Source organism: Podarcis melisellensis, assembly GCF_964234715.1.
Source record: "Podarcis melisellensis genome assembly, chromosome: 14".
In the NCBI taxonomy this organism is placed as follows: Eukaryota; Metazoa; Chordata; class Lepidosauria; order Squamata; family Lacertidae; genus Podarcis; species Podarcis melisellensis.
This window is the reverse complement of record NC_138546.1, coordinates 45,491,334-45,506,723: the sequence shown is the minus strand read 5'-3', so window position 1 is coordinate 45,506,723 and position 15,390 is coordinate 45,491,334. Positions and strand designations below refer to the sequence as shown.

Sequence of the window (15,390 nt, the reverse complement as noted above, 5' to 3'; positions counted from 1 at the left end):
TCTGAAGTAGGAGAAACCTATATTGCTCCATCCTCCATGTGACAGCCCTTGAGATAGTTGAAGAATATCTTTACCAGGCTAAACATTTTGCTTCTTTATCTTTAAGCTCATCTTGAACCAGGGGTCTCTTCAGGTAGAAGAGGTGTGGAGAACCTTGGCCCTCCAGAGCTTGCTGAACTAAAACTTGCATCAGCCCCAGCATGCATGACCAGTCAAGGATTATGGGAGTTGTAGTTCCAAATCTTTCAAATAGAGGGCCATCCTCTGGAATACAGGGCTAACCCTAATTCCATGTCAGAATCGGAGAGATTACATTTGTGAACCAGTGTCAGGGTAGAATAGAAAGATCAGCCCATTCATTCATTTGGGCCTAAGATCAGAGCTGGACTTTTAAAATGATTATTTTTGGCCAACAATCAAAGCCCATTAAACAGGATATTAAACACAGGCAAATATTACAAGAGTCAGCAACAGTTTATTACTGCAATAGAGAATGAAATATTTAACAAGTTTAATAAAGCTTAATTGGAAGGAAATTAAAAAATAATGGATATAAGTTCTTAAGAAATAGTCTCAGACTCCTCTCCCTACAGCCCTGTTTCACAGGCAGTCTTGTGAAACCAATGACTGCGGTGCTTGTTCATTCTGCTATTCCAGCCCACCCAATTCTTTTACATTTGGCAAACCCCTGCTAGGGCATATGGTCCTATTTGCCCTTAACAATGACCTTTGCCCATGCAACTACATTTGTAGATGGCATGTGAAGATGGCTGCACACATAGGTAAACAGAAGGTTGTGAGCAACAAGCTTGCTTCTCCCCAAAGACCGGACTTTTTTGTGATGAAGAAAGTGATGGTGAAAATGCACCGGAGACTGCGGGATCAAACAAACCAGAATGAATCCTCATTCGATAGCCAACATACCTAATCTCCCTGCAAACAAATCAGGATGAATGTTCAATAAACAGGTCAGCTGGAAATGCCCCAGGTGTGCTTGGATTGCAGCCTTAAAAAGTTTCCAGATGCTGCGACATGGGGCATCTTAAAACCATTTTCTGAGAAGGGAAGAACAGATGTAGAGCAGAATAATGCAGCCATTTCTCTAGGTATTTTTCTTGGGGAAGTTGATGATAAGTTTTTGAGCAGATGGCATGCAACACTTGCCTGAATGGAACGCAAATTTTAAAAGGGTTAATGGGGCTTGGTGAAAACTATGGAGGGGGAAGCTTTTTTTAAAAAAAAAACATATGTGGTTGTCTGATCAATATTGTTACCATTTCTGTGAGCACTGAGAAGATCTAGGGATATTGCACTTAGAAGGAAGTTTCTGGAGGTTTACTGACAATTTGTAAGATAAGAAGAAGAAGAAGAAGAAGAAGAAGAGGAGGAGGAGGAGGAGGAGGAGGAGGAGGAGGAGGAGTCTCAAAGCAGCTAACATTCATTGAGCATAGGTAGAGGGAAAGGGCTTAAAACATACAGCGATAAGCCCATTGCTCCTATATCAGATCTGCAGGGAGTCAGTCAACATCCTAGGAGACTCATGATTTGTGCGCATGATGGTATAATGGCAGTTGCACACCATCCCTTTTGATACTGTTTGCACCTACAAAAGTTTTAGGGTGGACATATTGCTTCATTTCAAGTCATGCATGTCCCATAACCTTCTGCTGAAATCCTATAAATTCCTTTACCAGAAATGTTCAGGGCAGGTTGTTTGTTTTTGTTTTGAGTTCCTTCTTTTGTTGCGCTACAGTGCAAGAGTGACCCTCCAGATAGCAATAATGCAGTAACTTTGGGGAAGCATTAAAGGTACATGTGGAATGATGTGTGACCAGTCCAGTATAAATTCAGCGCTATTGCACTATCATTGCATCAATGACTCATTGAAGGATGCACTTCCAAAAAATTGACCGGTGCAACCTGAATTTACCAGCCTGGTCACACAGTGGCCAGCAAGAGCTCTATGGGAAGCTCCCATGTCTGGCCAGACCCATTGGGCCCTAGTTTAAATATAGGACTGCCTAAGGGAGTCTATATTTTATGCACAAAATGCATCTCTGCTAATTTTTGCTAAATACTGGACAGCAAAGGTTGAAGTCGGGGACTGAAAGTACTTAGGAAAAGTGTCTTTTCCTTAGCTGGAGCAGATTTTTGCTCCTCCTTTTCTTCTAATTTCTCTCCTCCTTGCTTTAGTCTTCCTATCTCCTCTCCTTGCAAGTTTGCTGTCTTGACCTCCCTCTTCCCAGGCAGCCTCCTTTATTGCTAGCATCCCTTATCTCCCTCCCTGATCGCTTGCAGATTAGCGGCTTTGTTTCAACACCCACTTCCCTCTTTTTTTAAAAAAAGAAGAAGTATGATCTGCTTTTCACCCCTGTGCAATTTGGCTCCAGGGACCACGCATTTGCTCCATAAGACGCACAGACATTTCCCCTTACTTTTGAGGAAGAAAAAAGTGCGTCTTATGGAGCAAAAAATACGGTATGTTAAGATACCAGAAGCATTCCTCCTAGGGATTTTAGATCAAGAAATATGAAAAGACAACTGGAAATTATTTATGTATGCAACAACAGAAGCAACAATTCTACTAGCACAAGCTTGGAAGACAGAAGAAATCTCAATGAAAGAACAATGGAAAGAGAAACTTATGGAATATGCAGAATTAGCAAAATTAACAGATAAATTACATGAAATGGACAACAAAGACTTCAAAAGAGAATGGGAACCGCTTACAATATATATGAAGAGACAACATGAAGAGTTGGACTCATTGGCAGGGCTTGAGTAAAGATTCACAAATGTATACAAGAAAAAATAGCTGTAAATGTATTAGGAACTAACTGGGGAAATAATATGCAGGATGAATAAATTGAAAGTAAAACAAAGTGGAAGTATGAGGGAAGTCCAGGGGAGGGCGGCAGGAAAAAATGGAAAATTGTTAGAGAGATATATCATAAAGGATGTATTTATTGAAAAGCCAATAATAATAATAATAATAATAATTATTATTATTATTAAAATAGAGAATATTTTTGATCCCTCTTCTCCCAGAACTCGGTGTTTGTTAAGAGTGCAGTAAACAGTGAAGTGAGAGGGACTGCATATTCCTCACTTGGCATTTATAAATAGACATTAGTACAAGGGTGGCTCATTATCTTTGGGCTCAAGGGCAAAGCCCAACTTTGAGCAGCCTTCCACGGGCTGCATGCCACCCCACACGCTTTCTCACATGCACACCCCTTCATGGATGTGAGGATGCACACACGGAAGCAGGCACATGCACAGGTACCCTGACCCACTCCCTAGATAATCTATGAGAGCCATTGTGGCATAGTGGATAAAGCATCAGAATGGGGCCTGGTAGACAGGGGTTCAAATCCCCGCTTGGTGTCAGGGATTGTCAGACTCAAGGGGACGAGATGGAGGAGGAGGAGGAATGGTGGAGATCACACCCACATCCACCCACCCGTTCTCGTGATGCTGCAGGAGAAGAGGAATGCAGCATAGATTTACAGCAGGAGTTTGAGGAAGGTCACAGAGACAGACGAACAGAAAAGTTGGGAAATGTTAGGAGAAGGAGGGGGGAGACAGAGGCAGAGCAGCCAGCTGACACATTGTCACGGGAGAATATTTCTGATCCCCCTTCTCGCAGAACTCGGTGTTCATTAAGGGTGCAGTAAACAACTGACAATTGGCCATGAGTGGCCACCGTGAGGGGAGATGCTGTTTCTAGGAAGGACAGAGGAGGAGCCCAGTTGGCGCAACACCATTGTTAGGGCTTGCTGAGTTCTGTTGTCTCTTGCAATTAGGAATGAATAAACTCATTTAAAAGTTCTCTTCCTTGTTTTCTTTGCTCTTTGCCACCACGGGGGAAAAATAGAATTCCGGAAGCCTTGGCACACGACCTAAGAAGCTTTCTCCGTGGCTTGGGACCAGTCACTGCCTCTCAGCCTAACCTATTTGTGAGATTACTTGTGGAGTTTAAATGAGGATGAGGAGAACTATGTGCACCATTTTGAGCTCCTTGGAGAAACAGGTGGGATACACAGTAAATGAATGAATCCATGAATCAATGCATAAATATAGGAGGCTGTCGCCTGCTCATCAAATAACTGGTCTGATGACTGGGGAGCCATGAGAGACTGACCTCCCCATCAGGGCACTGGGCTCTACTTTGCTTATTTTTCAACTACTGCAAACATTGGTGGGGACTTGAGGGGGCCAGGAAAATGGATATAAAATTTACAGCATGCTATGGTTTAAAACCATAAAAGGGGACGCAGGTGGCGCTGTGGGTTAAAGCCTCAGTGCCTAGGACTTGCCGATCGAAAGGTCGGCGGTTCGAATCCCTGCGGCGGGGTGCGCTCCCGCTGCTCGGTCCCAGCGCCTGCCAACCTAGCAGTCCGAAAGCACCTCCAGGTGCAAGTAGATAAATAGGGACCACTTACCAGCGGGAAGGTAAACGGCGTTTCCGTGTGCGGCTCTGGCTCGCCAGATGCAGCTTTGTCACGCTGGCCACGTGACCCGGAAGTGTCTCCGGACAGCGCTGGCCCCTGGCCTCTTAAGTGAGATGGGCGCACAACCCCAGAGTCTGTCAAGACTGGCCCTTACGGGCAGGGGTACCTTTACCTTTACCTTTATGGTTTAAAAGAAAATGTGAGAATGTTATATTATTGATGGTATCTAAGACTGAGTAAATTGGCAAAAATGTATAAATCGAAATCGAAACACACACACAGACCCGTCCTCCTGACACTGCAGGAAAAGAGGAAGGCAGCATGGATTTACAGCAGGAGTTTGAGGAAGGTCACAGCTCAGAGACAGACGAACAGAAAAGTTGGGAAATGTTAGGAGAAGGAGGGGGGAGACAGAAGCAGAGCAGTCAGCTGACACTTGGTCACTGTAGAATATTTCTAACCCCCTTATACATTTTAGCCCCTTTCTCTGGTGCAATGTACCATCTCTACATCATTTTCATATAATTTTCTTTCAATAAAATACAGTCTGTGAATTTTAAATTCACTTTCCACATCCTTTCCCAATCTTCAAATTGTATATTATGACCTAAATCTTGAGCCTACTTTATTTGGGCTGACTTTGCCATCTCATCCAATGTTTCCCATATAGCAGGAGAATATATGACTTTTTAAGTAATTTTTCTTGCTCTCATTCCAAACTTTCTCATGGTTGTATTTATACAAATTCAATTTTTTATTGGTAAGCCAGATTCCTAGTTATTTTACTTTTTTTATGAATTTCTATCTTTGTGATCTCCTGGAACTCCTTTTTCTCCACTTCGGTCACATTTTTGTCTTTTCTTTATTTAAGTTAAACCCTGCCACTCGACCAAACTCTTGTATTTTTCCTAAGACTTTAGGGAGACATGTTTTTGGTTCTTCTTCTGTAATTACCAAATCATCTGCAAATGCTTTCAACTTAAATTCATTTCCCGCCTGCTCTTATTCCCATAATCTGTTTATCTTCTCTTACATATTTCTATTCAAAACCTCCAGGACCAAGATGAATAATAAAAGTGATAGCGGACATCCTTGCCTCATTCTTTCTTCTATTTTGAATTGGTTCGTTATCACCTTATTAATAATCAATTTGCATTCTGCGCTGTGTATACAGCTTGTATCCTTTTTGTGAACCTCTCTCTAAATTCCATTTCTTCCATCACTTTCTTCATAAAATCCCAAGATATATTATCAAATGCTTTTTCCGCGTCTATAAACATCATTGCTGCTTTTTTCTCATTTCTTACTACTAAATATTCTATTATATTTAAAATATTTCTTATATTATCTTTCAACTGTCTATCTGGAAGGAATCCTGCTTGGTCTGAATGTATATAAGCTTTTAAAACCTTTTTCAATCTATTGGCTAAAATATTAGCAAATATCTTGTTATCATTGTTCAATAATGAAATAGGTCTATAATTTTTGACCAAGGTCAGGTCTGTATCCTGCTTTGAAATCAAAGTAATGTATGCTTCCTTCCATGTTTCCGGAATTTTCCCTTTTGTTAATACTTCATTCATAATATATTTTAATGGTTTTACAAGCTGTTTTTAAGTTTTTTAATAATACTTTGCTGATAATCCATCTGGTCCTGGTGATTTACCCACCTTTATTTGGTTTATTTATTGCATCAAAAATTTCTTGGTCTGTTTTTTGCGTATTTAAAGATACTATCTCTTCTTGTTTTATCTTTGGCAGATGACTCTTTTTTATATATTCCTGAATGTCCGTTATTTTTCCGTTTCCTCTTTTATATAAATTCTGAAAATATTTTTTTAAAGTCTCTCTTATTTCTTTTGCTTTTTTCTATAATTATCCCATTGGAATTAATTTTTCCTATATGGTAGATCAATTGACTTCTCCTTAGTTGCTATGCTAACAACTTTCCTGGCTTATTTGCATGTTCAAAAAATTTCTGTTTAATTTTTTTTTTTTTTTACCTTCCATGTTATTTCCTCATTAATTATCATTGAATATTGAGATTGTAATAAAGTTATGGCCTGTTTTATTGATTGTTTGGATTTGTTCCTAAATCTTTTTCTTTCTTTGATATGGCATCCAAAATTTCTTTTTTCTTTGTTTCCCTAGATCATTTTTTTTTCCTTTGCGGTATTTTGTTGTATAAAAAGACCTCTCATAACTGCTTTGCTTGCCTCCCATACCATTTGGATTTTAGTTTCTTTATTTAAATTTAATTTGAAATATTCTTCTAATTTATTTGTTTTTGCATTGTCTACTATATTTGATCCTCCAATAAATCATCATTAAGTCTCCATCTAAAAGTTGACTGCTCTTCCTTTTGCATTTCCATAAACATTGGGTTATGGTCCGATAAAAACCTCGGATTTATCTCAATTTTCCTAACTTTTATTTCCAACTCTTTAGTGAGCCAAATGGCATCTATTCTCACACTGCTCTCATAGACATGAGAATAATACGTGAACTGCTCACCCATTAAATGCCTTACTCTCCAGATGTCTACCAGATTCAAAGTTTGGGCCATATCAAAGAAAGTTTTTGGAAGTTTCCCTCTCTTTGTCTCTTTCTTCTAATGGTCCTATCCATTTCCAATGAGGGCACTCTTTCAGGTCTCCCATTATTATGATTTTTGGTATTCTGGCTGGTATTCTGGCGTTTGTTTGTTTTATAATAAAACCTCCTATGTACTAATAATGGTAATCTCATTCTCTGGTTTTCATTCATTTTGTAGTGAAAATGTCCCCTTCAGGGTGGTATCGTCAGGCTCAAAATATCATGTAAAACATATTGTTTTTCTTAGGTTGCAGTTTTGTACATTTTGTTTCTTAGGAAATGCTAATAAAACACGAATTTAAAAATGCAGTGGGTGGGGACACACACACAAATATACATATATATATATATGCAGCTCTTGCTTGTTACGGCCTATGAAATATCATGACAATATCAAAGTTATAAGGAACATATTAGGTTTCAGTTTTAAATTGCATATCAGCAGAAACACACATGGGTAACACACACACTTTGATTACCTGATTTTGATGCGATGAGCTTTATATTTCTCTCCTCTAATATTAATGACATACATGCATTAAAATACAAGTTCAATATATACTTCATTTTCTTCTCGTTTCTTTTGAAGAATGGGTCTAGCAATAAAGTCTTGTAAACCAATAAAATCAAGCCCTTTCTATGTCCACTCAGAAGAAAGTCCTAGTGTGTTCATTCCAGGTAACTGTGTAGATGATTGCAGCTTCAGACCAAACTATAGGAGCCTTGAAAGGAACTCAAACCTCATCAAGTCTCTTTTTCTTTCATTACAGATATGTGAGGATGCTACAAAGAGCCTAATTTGCAGGTATTATAATTTGCACCAGGCAATCCTTTTGTTCATAATTTCCCCCAGCTGGCAAACACTCTAGAGACCATGGATCCTTGGAGGCTTAGATGGTCACACCTCCTGAGCATCGGGATTCAGTGCGGATAGAGGAGGTAGTGGAGATTTCCTAGGCACTGAAAGCTTTTCTTTGCAAAACCAAAAGCCGTTCCACTATGCCATCTTGTTCCTATTTGGGCAGTGGTGGCCACTGATTGATCTTCTAAGGCAGAGCTTTCCAAACTGTGTGTTGTGACTTGTTAGTGAATGGGTAGGCAAACTAAGGCCCGGGGGCCGGATCTGGCCCAATCACCTTCTAAATCCGGCCCGCCTGGTGTTTTTACATGAGTAGAATGTGTCATTTTATTTAAAATGCATCTCTGGGTTATTTGTGGGGCCTGCCTGGTGTTTTTACATGAGTAGAATCTGTGCTTTTATTTAAAATGCATTTGTGATGGCCTGGGAATCTGATTCAGAAGCTGAACCTGAGGAGTCCCAGCCTGTGCAGGAGTCCCCGCCGGATCCTCAGGAGCAGACACCAGATCCACTCTGGCTCTGGAGGTGATTGAGGACCCATTGCCTGCAGGTGCGCCTCTCCCAGCCCTGTCAGGGGAAGGTGAGTCTCCCCCTGGGTCCAGTAACCCCCCAGCCTCTCCTGAGCTGCAGAGGCTCAGGGCAGAGAGGCGGAGGAAACTGGTTTCTCCCAGGAGGAGTGCTCACCTTAAGGCCAGGAGAGGCGGGTCTCCTGGGGGCCGGGGCCGCCCCTGGCCTCAGAGAAGATAAAGGCCAGTCAGCCCAGTCCCAGGTTGCGGGAGCAACGTCGTCGGAAACCTGTTTCTGCCAGCACCCAGACCTGTTCTTCCGGAGTTCCCGACCACGCCCAGCTTCTTGCTTCGGACCCCGCTTCACCCTTTGTGGACAGTCTCCAGACCCTCGACCCAGGACCGGACTCTGACCACGCCTCACGGTAACCTCCCCCCGGGACCAGCACAGCATTTCTGGGTTATTTATGGGGCATAGAAATTTGTTCATTCCCCCCCCCCAAAAAAATATATAGTCCGCCCCCCCACTAGGTCTGAGGGACAGTGGACCGTCTCCCTGCTGAAAAAGTTTGCTGACCCCTGTAGTGTGTCAGCTGCAATGTGTAGGTGTGTCTTGTGAAGGGTCCCTGTGATCCTCCCAGGGCTGGAAAGGAGTTAGTTTAACCTCCAGTTTGCTAGTAAAACTGAATTACTGTGCCGCGAAATGATGTATGTCTAAAAACATGTGTCACCAACATGAAAAGTTTGGATAGCTCTGTTCTAAGGGCTTAAACTGACCATGACCAGGAAAAACGGGCAAAGGGGTATGGAGCCATAGTTATGCAGCAACATGGGCATCGGCAGATCCAAAAACAGGCAACAGCTCCTCTGCCGGGTAACCCTGAAAGAATCCACATGGTGGCTTCATGACTTTGTTTTTTTAAAAAAATAATATTTATTAAAGTTTCAAAAAAATTACAAAAATAAGAAGAAAGAAAAAAAAGGAAAATACAAAATACAAAGAAATAAAAACAATTAAAAACATTTCAATATTTCCATGTCTTGTCTTTCATTTACTTGTTTCCCTGACCTCCTCACACCTCCCTTTTTTGTATTCTAGTTCAATTAAATATTTCAGCAAATCCTTTCCAGCTTGGTTTTTATCCTAATAATTTATCTTAATGTACTATAATTTTACATTCTCGTCTTTCACCAATGAAAAAATCATTTTTTACCTAATCTTTTATATCATTTCTGCTAAAACCACATTACTTCATTTCAACATCCTTCTAACATTCCTGGATTTTACAATGTTTCTGTAGATAAACTTTAATTTTTTTTAAATCTTCTTCCAACAACTCTTCACCTTGGTGTCGGATTCTGCCAGTCATCTCCGCCAGTTCCATATATGACTTTGCAGGGTAGTGGATGTCAGCCTTTGCAAGATGGGGAGGGATTGGAGAAATAGAGGCCACTTGCAGGCTGTTGCTGTTTTCCAGTGGGATTATTATTATTATTATTATTATTATTATTATTATTATTATTTATTTCTACCCCACCCATCTGGCTGGGTTTCCCCAGCCACTCTGGGTGGCTTCCAACAAAAGATTAAAAATACATGAAAACATCAGTCTTTAAAAACGTTCCTAAACAGGGCTAAAAATCACATCTCAGCAAATTCAAGTTGTGCAAAGACAGTTGATTGAGAGGCCCTGTGCAATAAAATCCACTTCCCCAAAATACTGGACTTTTTGCAAGAAGGAAAGTGAAGGGGAAGTGTGGGATGGCACTTGCTTGATGCAACATCATCTAACCTCCCCAGAAACAAATCAGGATGAATGTTCAATAAGCACCCATCTCCTTGCCAAACCTATTTCCCATGCCTGGAAGGGAAAGCATAATTCAAATCTTCAATCTGCTGCACTCCACAGTCATACAGCTGATTGAAACTGACTTTAGCCCAGCCTTTCTCAACCTGTGGGTCCCCAGATGTTGTTGGACTACAACTCCCATCATCCCTGAGCTCTGGCCTTGCTAGCTAGGGGTGATGGGAGTTGTAGTTCAACATCATCTGGGGACCCACAGGTTAAGAAAGGCTGCTTTAGCCCATGAAAACTTATACCATAATGACTCTGTTGGTCTTTTAACTTGCCACAAGACTCATTGTGCATTCATTGCTTTGTTCTGTGACTGCTATTACACATTAAGAACACATCTACAGCATCTGGCTGGAAAAAACTAGCATGATTTGAGAACATAGGAAGCTGCCTTCAAGCAAGTTAGACCATTGATCCCTGTAGTCCAGAACTGTCTTCACTAACAGAAGCTCTTTGGGGTTTCAGGCAAGGTTCCCTCCCAGCCCTACCCAGAGATGATAGTAATAATAATAATAATAATAATAATAATAATAATAATAATAATAATAATAAATTATTTATACCCCGCCCTCCCCAGCCAGAGCCGGGCTCAGGGCAGCTAACACCAGTAAAATTACAGTAAAAACATAATGGCGGGGACAATTTAAAATACAGGTTAAAATGCAGCCTCATTTTAAAAGTAGCCCATAGATCAAAACCATAAGGGGAGGGAAAACATAAGGGTCAGACTGAGCCCAAGCCAAAGGCCAGGCGGAACAGCTCTGTCTAGCAGGCCCTGTGGAAAGATGTCAAGTCCTGCAGGGCCCTAGTCTCTTGTGACAGAGCGTTCCACCAAGCCGGGGCCAGTACTGAAAAGGCCCTGGCCCTAGTTGAGACCAATCTAACCACCTTGTGGCTTGGGACCTCCAAAATGTTGTTATTTGTGGACCTTAAGGTCGTCCGTGGGGGATACCAGGAGAGGCGGTCCCATAGGTACGTGCGTCCTAGGCTGCAGGGATGCCAGGGATTGAACCTGTGACCTTCTGAATGTGAAGCAGGTGCTCCACCACTGAGCTACAGTGCCCCCCCCCCCCCGTGCAAGACAACAGCAATCTGTAGCCTTTGGAAGTTTGTTTGTTTTTTGCTGGAGATTCCTTGTCCCCTCACAGAACTGCAGCTCCCTGGCAGGCTCAGAGCTGGCTGAAATGTGTCGTGTAACCATTCCCAAAAAGCACTTCTGAGCCTCTTTTATGCTATTTGTACACAGTGTGAATGCTGGTCAGGTGGGATCGAAAGCAGAAAAGAGCCAGTTTTTAAAAATCAAATGCACATTTTCTTGCCACTGTAAGTTTTTTTTTATTCTTCCCCATTTGGATTGCAGCTCTCCAGATTCCCTCCTGAGAGCAAAAGCAGCAGCAGCAGCTTGTTCCAACGGCCAACTCTGGTATGGGGCTTCTGTCAGCGGCTGCAGCCCAGAAAGTATTGTCAAACGCCCAGGCTCAGCTGGAGGAGCTAAGCAGAGCTGCATCTTTGAAGAGCCCCAGCTGCAAGCAACCCAAAGCCAGAGCCAAGAAGGGACTGGCGGAAGCGAGTGAAGGTCCCCAGCTGGTGGAGATCCTTAGCAAACCAGCTCTCACAAGTGAAAAACCATAGTGAGATGGCTTCTTCCTGGGTAATTGCCTCTTTAGCAGCCTCTTGCTGCCAGTTATCCTTACAATCCTAATTAACAAGCAACCAGATAATTAGGAATTTAATTAAGAAAACCAGACTCTCCAGAAATAGCTGGCATCTTTGGAAAGAATGTGTACGGCATGGCCACCGAGGCATTGCGTCGGCTCCCAGAGTGGGGAATGCTTGACTTGCTTCTTTCACCCCGAACTCTGCTTCCCAGTGGCATTGCCAAATCACCTGAACATACAAAACTGCCTTATACCAAGTCAGGCCATTATTCCACCTAGCTCTGTATTGTCAACACTGGCTGGCAGCAGCTCTTCCGAGTTTCAAACATAGGTCTTTCCCAGTCCTTGCTGGAGACACCAGGGATAGAACCTGGGACCTTTTCGCATGCCAAGCAGATGTTCTGCCACTGAGCTACAGCCCTTCCCCAAGGGCCAGAGACTCTTTCAGATGGCAGCAGCTAAATCTTGGGTCCTAGCAAGTGATGTTGTCTTTGAGGTCTCATCAGCACCACCCAGCTTGGCCAATCATAAGTGGGAGAGGGCTGCTGTACTCATGCCCTGCTTGTAGGCTGTCCATGGGTATCTGGAGACCATGTAAACAGGCTACTGGACTAGACAGACTTTTGGTTTGATCCAGCAGGGCTCTTCTGATGGAGGTTCAAGAAGAAATGACTTATCCACTGCAGCTTTCCTACAGAGACAGCTCCTTAACCATCACTAATGAAGAGGTCTAGTTTCCCATGTAACACTAAGCACTGCTTAACGTTATCTAAGGCTTATAAACTAGCTACAAACCTTGATTCAGGGGCGCCATCTAGGAGGGCTGCAGGGCCAAGGGCCCCCCAAATTCTGTGGCAACCATGTGCGTGCACGCAGTGCAATGTGCTCACGTCACTTGCGCAAGCTGTGTGGCACGCTCTTATGTGGCATGCATGTGATATGTCAGCCTGTTGAGTGCACACATGGCGTTAGCATGTTGCATGGTGTGTGCGCACGATGCAAGCACATTGCACATCATGCACGCATGACACCGGCATGTTGAGCGGCGTGCATATGTCACATGGCACCAGCCCCCTCAATTGTGAGGGCAAGCTGGCACACTTGCCTTGGTTAACAAGTGACCTTTAAATGTAGTTCATAAACAACACTAAGCTGCTGGGCTGGGTTCACACATAATGCTAAGCCGTGGTTTAATAAACTGCAGCTATGTGTGAACCAGGCCTCAGTGTCTGTCTCTGCAATGCGTGGAGATAGCAGCACCACTGCTGGCATTCTCAGGGCACTTGGCCCATAATTCCTTCTTGGCAGTCAGCAGTTTCTAGGGCTCTCTTTCTCTCCCTGGCTGCTCCCTGGCACTCAGAAGCAAGGAGAGTGAGTTAGAAAATCATGCTGCACATCTGGAAAGGGCTCTGGCAGCAGAAGATGCCTGAGTCACCCACTCTTCCTTCTCAGGGACTGTGCTTGGTAGGCCCAAAGAGCTGCACCCCTGAGGTCCATTTCCAGGGGCTCCAAACTGCAGTCATTTTCCTCAATGCAAGCAGCACACACAGTTCCTTTTAGCCTCTCCACCCTGCAGGTGGGTATAGCTTCAGGTGCCATCCATAAAAAGCCTTTAGACAGATGAGTGGGCCAAGCTATTAGTGGCCATCAAGAAAACATCTGTTGTTCAGCATCCATCAGCGGGATGTAAAAGAACCTGGGAGGGGGGAAAGGACCATCTCTTCACTTGGCAGAGCAGAATAGCACAGGCCTAGACCATTACATGGTAAAGTTTCACTGAAACCAGCTGACTCATCCACCAGTTTTAGGCTGTGGGTGGAACTCCATAGGAAATTAGCCTCTTAGGAGTCCTGTGGTGCTCCAGGGAATTCAGAGAGGATAAGCCCCAGGGAGTTCAATTAGTTTGGCAAGGTGTGAGGTAGGCTTACAATAGTCTGAAAAATGGTCTATGTTGGATGTTTAAGGGATGCTGTTTGTGAATTAGACTGCTGGTGGTGGCTTGATTAGGAATTTTCCATTCCAGGGAAAAAAGAAGTCACTTGCTGAAAAACAATGAAGAGCTTTGTGGTACCTTTAAAGACTAACAAGCCTCTTGCAAGGACTCGGTCCAGTATATCTGAAGGAGTGTCTCTACCCCCATCATTCTGCCCGGACACTGAGGTCCAACGCCGAGAGCCTTCTGGCAGTTCCCTCACTGCAAGAAGCCAAGTTACAGGGAACCAGGCAGAGGGCCTTCTCGGTAGTGGTACCCGCCCTGTGGAACACCCTCCCATCAGATGTCAAAGAGATAAATAACTACCTGACATTTAGAAGACAACTTCAGGGAAGTTTTTAATGTGTGACATTTTTATGTATTTTTAATCTTTGTTGGAAAACACCCAGAGTGGCTTGGGAAGCCCAGCCAGATAGGTGGGGTACAAATAATAAATGATTATTACAGTGGTACCTCGGGTTACAGACGCTTCAGGTTACAGACACTTCAGGTTACAGACTCCGCTAGCCCAGAAATAGTACCTCGGGTTAAGAACTTTGCTTCAGGATGAGAACAGAAATCGTGTGGCAGAGACGCAGGAACAGCAGGAGGCCCCATTAGCTAAAGTGGTGCTTCAGGTTAAGAACAGTTTCAGGTTAAGAACGGACGTCCAGAATGAATTAAGTTCTTAACCCGAGGTAACGTAAAGGTAAAGGGACCCCTGACCTTTAGGTCCAGTCGTAGATGACTCTGGGGTTGTGGCGCTCATCTCGCTTTACTGGCAGAGGGAGTCGGCGTACAGCTTCCGGGTCGTGTGGCCAGCATGATTAAGCTGCTTCTGGCAAACCAGAGCAGCTCACGGAAACACTGTTTACCTTCCTGCCGGAGCGGTTCCTATTTATCTACTTGCACTTTGATGGGCTTTTGAACTGCTAGGTTGGCAGGAGCAGGGACCAAGCAATGGAAGCTCACCCCGTCCAGAGAATTCGAACCGCAGACCTTCCGATCAGCAAGTCCTAAGCTCTGTGGTTTAACCCACAGCACCACCCATGTCCCAAGGTACCACCTGTATCCTGAGGTACCCGTAACCCAAGGTACCACTGTATTATTATCAGCTTCTGTGAGCCAGAATCCACTTCTTCAGATGTGTGGTCTGATAATCTCACCATGTATGCCCAGTTGCTGTTGCAGGAGCAATAAAAAAATTAGCAACCATAACCACAAGGGTAGCTGATGATGTGCCTTCCAGGTGGACTCCAATGCCCATCAACCTTAGCCAGCATGGCCAATGGTCAAGGATGATGTGAGTTGCAGTCCAAAATATCTTGAGGGCACTGGATTGGTTACCCCTACCTAGCTGTACCCAATGCATGAAATGTCCTTAAAAGAACAGGAGAATGGGCCTATGTCACACACAATAGGATGCTGGAACTAGATGGGCTATTGACCCAGCAGGCTCTTCTTACATTCTTGTATACCACTTAGAGGTT

The 15,390-nt window shown here is 43.3% G+C and overlaps 1 long non-coding RNA gene across 2 annotated transcripts; it reads left to right on the top strand.

The window, feature by feature from the left end:
• The first annotated feature begins 7,816 nt into the window (after positions 1-7,816).
• On the top strand, positions 7,817-14,483 carry LOC309356395. 2 transcript variants are annotated; one of them, XR_014162757.1, is made up of 3 exons: positions 7,817-7,854; positions 11,631-11,921; positions 13,952-14,483. It is a non-coding gene; the product is annotated as an uncharacterized lncRNA (long non-coding RNA). The 2 variants fall into 2 exon arrangements; XR_014162758.1 differs by lacking the exon at positions 7,817-7,854 and adding an exon at positions 8,436-8,839.
• Positions 14,484-15,390: the final 907 nt, after the last annotated feature.